The sequence below is a fragment of the Eublepharis macularius genome, chromosome 15 (genome assembly GCF_028583425.1).
Source record: "Eublepharis macularius isolate TG4126 chromosome 15, MPM_Emac_v1.0, whole genome shotgun sequence".
In the NCBI taxonomy this organism is placed as follows: Eukaryota; Metazoa; Chordata; class Lepidosauria; order Squamata; family Eublepharidae; genus Eublepharis; species Eublepharis macularius.
The window spans coordinates 25,986,872-25,995,281 of record NC_072804.1 but is presented as its reverse complement, the minus strand read 5'-3'; the positions used below and the strand labels follow the sequence as shown (position 1 = coordinate 25,995,281).

General features: G+C 48.5%; 1 long non-coding RNA gene across 1 annotated transcript; it reads left to right on the top strand.

The window, feature by feature from the left end:
- The first annotated feature begins 1,395 nt into the window (after nt 1-1,395).
- LOC129343687 (uncharacterized) lies at nt 1,396-4,990 on the top strand. Its single transcript, XR_008598318.1, has 3 exons — nt 1,396-1,481; nt 2,708-2,773; nt 4,832-4,990. It is a non-coding gene; the product is annotated as an uncharacterized LOC129343687 (long non-coding RNA).
- Nucleotides 4,991-8,410: the final 3,420 nt, after the last annotated feature.

The window sequence follows — 8,410 nt, the reverse complement described above, 5'->3', positions numbered from 1 at the left end:
TCCCAGCCTCCATCCCCCACTACCACTCACCTGGCCAGTGGGGGGCAAACATGGGGGATAGGGGTGCCAGTTCCTCACTGGGGGTGGGGGATCCCCCACTCCCATCCTCCACCTCTGGTCCCTGGACTGCAGGAGTGCCCCAGGGCCTGTTGCACAGCAGCGGCAGTACTCCTCGGTTCCACAGCAGCCCAATTTGGGATGAATCTGGCCCGATTTGGGCTGAATCAGGCCACTGAGGAGTGCAGGAGCACTCCAGGGCCTGTCGTGCCGCCCCAGAAGCACTCCCGCACTCTGCAGCGGCCGGATTCAGCCCCAATGTGGGAGCAACTGAGGCAGAAGCGGAGCCTATTCACATATTCTGGATTGTGCAGGCTGGGTCTGGGGTCTCCACCTTGTGTCTCAGATGTGAGTCATGGGATTCTCCTCAATTCCTGTATTTGGGGTGCCTGATTTGGATTGGGGGCCTAGTTCACATGGAGAAGGGGCTTCATCCTCCCTCTCCTTACGGTGCTGTTTTCCTAAACTGAAATGATCCAGGAGGCACTCTTCAGTTTGTTGGGAAACCCACATGTATCCCAGAGTGCTATTTGACCCCAATGGCTCAAATAGCATCTACGGACTATTTCAGGTTAGGAGAATACCATGGGGGAAAGACTGAATTGCCTTCTCCATGCGTGCCAGGATCCCAATTTGAAATCGGCACCTTGTGGGAATTGAGGACAACCCACCATTCCGGTCTGAGTCCCCCAGACCCAACCTATATAATCTGTAACACGAAAACTGGCCGGAGGAGGTGGCTGCAGGTAACTTAGTGGGCCCAAGAGTGAGTTTTGGCTTAGCCACAAAGTCCAGTTTGGCAACCCCATGGCAACAGCATCATCATTTTGAATAAGCGCTGTTCACACGTGACAGAGAACAAATGCATACGGGTCTGTCTGTTTGTAAGAAAGCGCTAACCAATGTTTACTTTGCAACTGAAACTAGGGACCGGTACCTGGATGCATGAGGGGTTTGCATCACACATTCCGCTGTGCGTAAATTGAGTGTTAAGAATGACTCAACACAAGTTTCTTTTTAAAAAAATCTGTGCACCCTGTAAATGGGTTGTACACTGTAACTTGTGAACAGGGGCCCTTTTCACACTACTTACCTGCTCCCGGAACGTTGCGAAACATCGCGCAAAAAACGCGGAAGATAGCGTCTTCTCGCGAGAGTTTTGTGCGACGTCGCGCAAAAATCTCGCGAGAAGATGCTATCTTCCGCGTTTTTTGCGTGATGTTTTGCAACGTTCCAGGAGCAGGTAAGTAGCGTGAAAAGGGCCTTGGTTAATATTGGCAGCCTCTTGACCGCAGCATCATATAACGATATGATTCTCTTCTTCGCCCCTGTATGTCAAGAAGGGACTCCGAAGACTCGAGATCTTCCACTTCCACGGCTGCCTCCACTTCGTCCTCATCTCCCAAGCGACTCTCAGGGGAAAGGTAAGCTTCAACTGTCAGCAACGCTAACCCTGCACAGCTGGAGAGAGTTCTGGGCCCCGTGACGGCTCCTCCTGTCCCATTGTAATCTACCCTTGAAGTTTCTCTGTTTGAGGACAGCCACTCTTTTAAGTCAACTGTGGAATGTCCTGGGAGATTAACAATGCAATCCAAAGAAGAGTTACTACAGTCTAAGCCCAGTCTAAGCCTGGAGTAACTCTTCTTAGGATTGCACTATAAAAAAATCACAATACTCAAAAACCAGTGGGAGAACATCTTAATGTCAGATTTATGTCCATTTATTCTTTTGCATCGGGACTCCCTGTTCATCTAATGTTCATCCAATGTAGAGAGTGGAAGGGCATCGCTGACACTTGATAGCATATATAACATTAGAAGAGGAACAAGTTGAATAACCTCAGATGGTATAACTGGTGTCGTTAGGTCCTGTGATTGTGTTGTTGGAGTGAATATGTGGACGGAGTTGGCATTTTGGTTTATGGTAGACCTCAGTCCCAGAATCCATGTCCATGTTAGGAAGTGCATTATTGTGAATGAGAAGTTGTTTAAAGTTAGGGGGCTGTCTGAGAGCCAAGCTACAAGTGATGCCTGACACAGGTTGGACACTTGTCAGCTTCCCTCAAGTTTTGATGGGAAATGTCAGCATCCTGGTCTTGCAGCTGTCATGGAGAGCCAAGCTGTAAGACTAGGACGCCTACATTTCCCATCCAAACTTGAGGAAAGCTAACAAGTGTCCAATCTGTGTAAGGCATTACTTGTAGCTTGGCTCTGAGGGCAAGAAAACGCTTGCTTCCCAATGCTTGGGAAAGAGGAGTACTGTTGCCCAGCACAAGTGCAGCACAGTCATTCTTATCTCACTACAGATGTCAATTTCTGTTCTAATCAAGCTGCATTATAACGTTGTACCTTTACATCCCGACTCCTTTCTTTGCTTCATCCCTCCCACCTCCTGACTGGGATATAAAGGTTCAGGGATCACCACTTTTGCTTGTACCTGAAGAAGGAAGCTTTGACTCTCAAAAGATTATATCCTGAAATTATTAATCTGAATCTCTTAATTTCAGACTTTGCTATGTGAATTGCAATTAAGATAGAGTTTTTTACGTTTTAAATTTTATTATTGACCTGTAATTAAACTAGACTGCTCTTGTTTTAGGTGCATGCTTTCTTATCACAGTTTTTAGATAATTGCACCTTCCTGTTTCCAGGACACTTTCCACAAGCTCCAACCCTACTGAGCCTCGGAAAAACTCCACGGATGGCAAAGAGGAGAGGTAAAGGGATGGAGAGTGATCTTAACGTGCAACTGGCTATGGAGAACATGGGAATCATCGTGAATCCCCTCATGGTGGGATTGCTAGTCAGTGAGGCCCCCTTTCCAGCCTTAGGACCAGGGCTTTTTTTTCAGTGGAACACAGTGGAATGGAGTCCCGGCACCTCTTAAAAATGGTCACATGGCTGGTGGCCCCGCCCCCTGATCTCCAGACAGAGGGGAGTTTAGATTGCCCTCTGCACCGCCAAGCGGCATGGAGGGGTCTAAACTCCCCTCTGTCTGGAGATCAGGGGGTGGGGCCACCCCCCCTTATTCCAGCTGACCCAAAGTGACGTCATTGTGAGGTCCCGAGTTCCACCACCTCTTTTCCCAGAAGAAAAGCCCTGCTTAGGACTATTCCAGCTTTTGTTGGAGCTTACTTGCAGGCACTGGGCTCTAGAAAGTTTATGGGCAAGCTGGCCCCTCTCAGCCAATGTAAGGAAGAAGGAGATTCGTATGCACTCTTCTCCAAGTGGTAAGATATTGCAGAGATTGGGTTGGTTCCCTCTGGAGGAGAGAGCACTGGGAGTTTTAGGAGTTTTTTGTAATATTTCCTCCATTTTACAAATCACACAAGGAAAAGTTAGATGGAGGTAAAGAAGCTCTCCTGCAAGGCAGCAGATCTGCTGTCCTACATCTGATCTGGAGAGATCCTGCACTCCCAAGGTGATTCAGCCCACCCCCAGATGTTCAACTGCTTCCTTCTCTCCCTCTTCTAGAATCTGAACTGCTGTTTCTTCACACATCCCCTCCCTCTGCAGCTCCTTCATACTCCGATGAATGCTTGAACGGAGCCTTTTCCTAAAAATTGAGGCCCATTGAGGGAATATCTACAAGTTTTAAGAAGCATTCCCGTTGTTTTTTGTTATAAGCTGCGGCTCCCCCTAAACATCCCACTTCAGGTTAAGCCAACAGAACCATTCACAGTAATCAGGCTCCAAATCACAACACTGTAAAGATGTGATATGGATGTATATTACACACTGCCAGGCACACACTTTGCACTCCCCCAATTTTTTGTTTCTGCACACCGATCTCCAGCTGATTGGCAGAAGGAGGCAGGCTGGGGCAATTAGCACAGTCACACACGACATCAGTTCTGGCATGACCCAGAAGTGACAGCATTGCATCAGGGCTGATTCTTTAGCAACCTCTTGCTTTACAGGGCTGTTTAAAAGTCACCATATGTATGTGAAATGCTTTGAACACACGAACTTATCACGTGAATTATTATAATAATATGCTTGGAAATTCAGCGGCAATGTGAAAGAATGGGAGGAGCACCATGAGATTATCACATGCTTTTAGATCTTCTAGAGAAGTCCCTAAAGGAGGTGGCCTGGCGCTGCGGAGCTGCAGGTTGCTTCACCATCTCTGGTCAGCCCACACATCTCCCCTTGTTGTGACGACTGGGGAGGAGGCAAAGATCCCTGCTTCCAATTCTCATTAAACCAAACCTTAGTAAAAGCAGGGGAAAGAGCAGCAGCTCCCATCTGCCCGTCCTGGGTTGGCTCCTGATCAGGGCTTTTTTTCTGGGAAAAGAGGTGGTGGAACTCAGTGGGTTGCCTGCGGTGCAGAGGGCAATCTAAGCTCCCCTCTGTCTGGAGATCAGGGGGGGGGGGTGAGGCCACCAGCCATGTGACCATTTTCAAGAGGTTCCAGAACTCCGTTCCACTGCGTTCCAGCTGAAAAAAAGCCCTGCTCCTGATTCTGTAAACCCAGGAATGAGAGAAATGGAAGCAAGTGGTGCTATTACAGCTGGATTTCAGGGCAAAACTCCAGGGCTCTATTGCAGGCTGCTGCTAGCCTTCCTCCGTACCCCTGGAGGTATTCTGGGATTTGTAGTTCCCCAAATGTCTGACACCATTAAGTTCAAAGTCTAAAATGACTTAACAGCACCAGTGAATGGAAGCATCTTTTTGCCACTACTGAAGAATCCCACATTGATCAGGACTAAGGAGGAAATTATTGAACCCTCTGGTTGCTTGTTCTAAGCTCTGCCTTTTCCTGTCCTGTCCAGATCCAATAGCAAACCAAGGCCGGATGTACCCAGGACACCAACTAGTCCCATCTCTCCGACATTTGCATCTTCTGCCGTCTTTTTGCCGCCCTGCTATCTGACCGGAGATTCCATCCGAGACAAGTGCATCGAGATGGTCTCTGTGGCTCTGCAAATGGATGGTGAGAAGTCAAATTGTTTGCGGACAGCAAGCTGGAGGCTGAATGTCATCACTGGGGAGGGGGGAGGTGTAAAATGTTCAGCATTTAGCATTGATTTGCACACTGACAGAGTCTAATTTTCGGGGACTATAACTTTTTAGGTCTTCTTGGTGAAGATTTTAATGGTTGTGTTGCTTGCTCGTTTCCAATCTGTTATAAAGATCACTTTTCAACTGTGGCTCACGTGGCTGTCTTGCACTTCCAGCTTGTGCTTGGGTACAGATGCCCGGCTGTTCTGTATCTCTGTTCTTTCCCTGTAATTCTTCTTTTTGGATCCTTTGGTTCAGAGGTGTCAGTCTGCTTGCTAAACCTAAGGTTGCCTTTTCTGCTCCTTACCCACATCCCCTTTGCCGCCTATGGTTGAAGCCGGGGGGGGGGGGGGAGTGCGCGGCGAGAGACAGAACAGACAAACACTGGGCTGGAGAAAACAAGGCCACAACTTTATTAAAACATCATAACAAAACAGCATATGAGGAGTATTGGCGCAGCATGAGGATCAGATCCGCTGCATCGGGTGACCCGCCTGTCAGCCGATGAGCCACATCCCCCTCAGGCCCAGGCTGAGGGAGGGAACCAGGAATGGCATGAAGGGGGAGATCACCCGGTGTACACCCTTTGGTGATTCCCATGCCACCTGGGGGTGGCGCGCCCTGGCAGCCCCCAAGCTGGGCGTGCCCCTCGCCGCTCACCCCCAAGACTCCATAAGGGAGTCCCCTTAATGGGGAGCCTGTGCGCGCAGGCCCAGTCTCCCTAACAAATGGGATCTGATCCGATGCTCCACCGCCAAAGTTGTGACAGAAGATGAAAGACAAAATACACAGGGAGAGGTGGGTGGGGGAAGCTCCGACGTCCTGCGGGGCCGGCGCAGAAATGAGGGCTGGGCCGGGCGGCGGCTGGATAAATACCCGGCCGCCGGACCAGAGGGAAAACCGGCCAGCTGCGCTTGCCCCGCCCCCTTGGACGGACCCGGGCGCCATGATTGGGCGCCCGGGTTTAAACTGATTGGTCGCGGGCCTGCCATGAGCCTGGCGCAGCCCGCGACCCTGGGAGCTCGCCGCGAATCGCCCCCCACGGCCCCGTCGGCGGCAAAACGGGCCCCCCGGTAAGTCGGGGGAGGGGGCCTCGCCTTCTTTTGCAGCTCCCTGTAATGCCTGTCCACTAGATATTCTACTACCTTAGTCTAGTTTTATATTCAGCTGCTCCCATAAGATTCATCCGTTTGCCCTCGCTTCCTCACTGAACTTCCTTTCCATTCCTCTTTAATGTGTCTAGCTTTTGCCCGTCTCCAAGCCAAGTTTTGTTTTAATTCTTGTAATCTGAGATGTTACTTATATCTGAAACCATTTTGCACCACTTTTCCTACAAGGAGCCCAGGGATGTAGTCATGGTTTCCCCTTCCTCATCTTGTCTTCACAACCACACTGCAAGGTATGCTTGACTGAGAAAGAATTTCTGGCCCGAAGTCCCCTAGAGAACTCCATGACTGAAGAACAAATCATACAGGTGCTGGGAATTCCACAATCAGAGATGTTTTAAACTCAGTTTTAAGGCATGTGTGTGGCCCAGTTTGGATTGGGATTATGCCATGTGGGAATAAGGTGTTTCGGCCTTCTTCCCACTGTTTTCCCAAACTGAAAAGGTCTTGGAGGACCATTGTTTGCCCCACTGAACTAAACTTTGTATGGAGATTTGAGCCTGGATCTCCTAAATCCTAGTCTGGCACTCCACCTACCATACCCCAGGCAGCTTCCTTCAAAAGTCAGCAGGGTATCTGAGCTGTGGAGAAACTGGAGATCATGTATTCAGACTACCACCTTCCTTATGAACTTGCCTGTTTTTTTAATATCCAGTAGATTAGGCAGTGTTAAAAGTTTTCTGCTTAAGTTCACTTTACCCAGGGCTTTTTTTCAGCAGGAACACAGTGGAACTGAGTTCTGGCACCTCTTGAAAATGGCCACATGGCTGGTGGCCCCACCCCCTGATCTCCACACAGAGGGGAGGGCAATCCAAACTCCCCTCTGTCTGGAGATCAGGGGGCGGGGCCACTGGCCATGTGACCATTTTCACCAAGGGTGATTTAAACTTTTAAAAACTCCCCCCTTGTTCCAGCTGACCCAAAGTACTGTCATTGTGCGGTCCTGAGTTCCACCACCTCTTTTCCCAGAAAAAAGGCCCTGACTTTACCAACGTGAAAGGAAAGGTATTGACAAGGTTTGCAAATTGCTGTGTTGATCGTTAAACTCGTACTCTAGCTTGGTTGGCAAAGAAAAGTTCCATCTCAATGTGGCAAAATTTATTAGAATGCTGGTTCAGTTTTTTCAGCCTCATAAAAGTGAAACAAAGGATGTCATCGTCAGGGCAGGCAGGAGAGAAAGGGGAAAACGAGGAGGACAAAATTCCTGGTCATTCAGGGCCGAACTACCCAGTTGAGTTTTTAATGGCTCGGGTCCAGGAGGATGGGCTCCTGCCTTCTCCCCAAACCATTTTCCTGCACAGAAACAGTGCTAGAGGGGGAGTTATTTCCCCATTTTTTTGCTGCTCCTTATGCATAGAATACTCCACTGGACCCAGCTTTTAAAATCCTGAATGTGTAGTTTGGTCCTGAAGGGGCCCATGGAAGTGGCCCCTCCAGTGATTTGGTCTGGGGTCTGAGTGTTGGGGAGTGGAGTAGAAGCAGTCCTTGTCTAGGAGCCCCAGTGGCTCCTCTGAGCAGATTGTACTAATTGTTCTGCTTTTCAGTTTTCTATGCTCAATAAAGGTCAGATATTTACACCGTTAAATTACCTCTCCTGCAATCGCTCCAAATTAGCAATTATTTAGACATTTTTGGTCAAGATCTCCACAAGGTGCTGAAATCTGCACGAGTCCCCCTTCCCAGGCACAACTTCACCTGTTTGGTGTCAACCCTTCAACCGTCCTTTTCTGTTACTGTAATTCTGAACTATCTGAATCAACAACAGAAGTGTAGTGGGGTCACTGAAAAATGCGGCAATGGACAAACTAATTTCACTAATGAAAGGACAAATGGAAGAAGATTTTGCTGCCCCGTGGGCCCCTTTCTACAATTGGATTAAAAACAAATATAAAGAATGTAGTAAACATATGAAGGCAGTATTGTAATTAGCTACTAGTGATCACAGCCGAATGATTTGTAGTGTGAAATGATATATGTAGATAAGTAGAATGCTGATGCAAGCAGACTTTATGACTTTTATCTCTTCTTCTCCCACTCCCCTTTCCCCCATTCCTATTCTTATGAGAACATTAATAAAATATTTATATATATAAAAAAGAAGAATGCAAAGAAACTGTGGTCAGGGCCTTGGACGCAGGGAATTCTTTGATCACGGTCTCCCACATCCTCAATTCTAGGATCCCT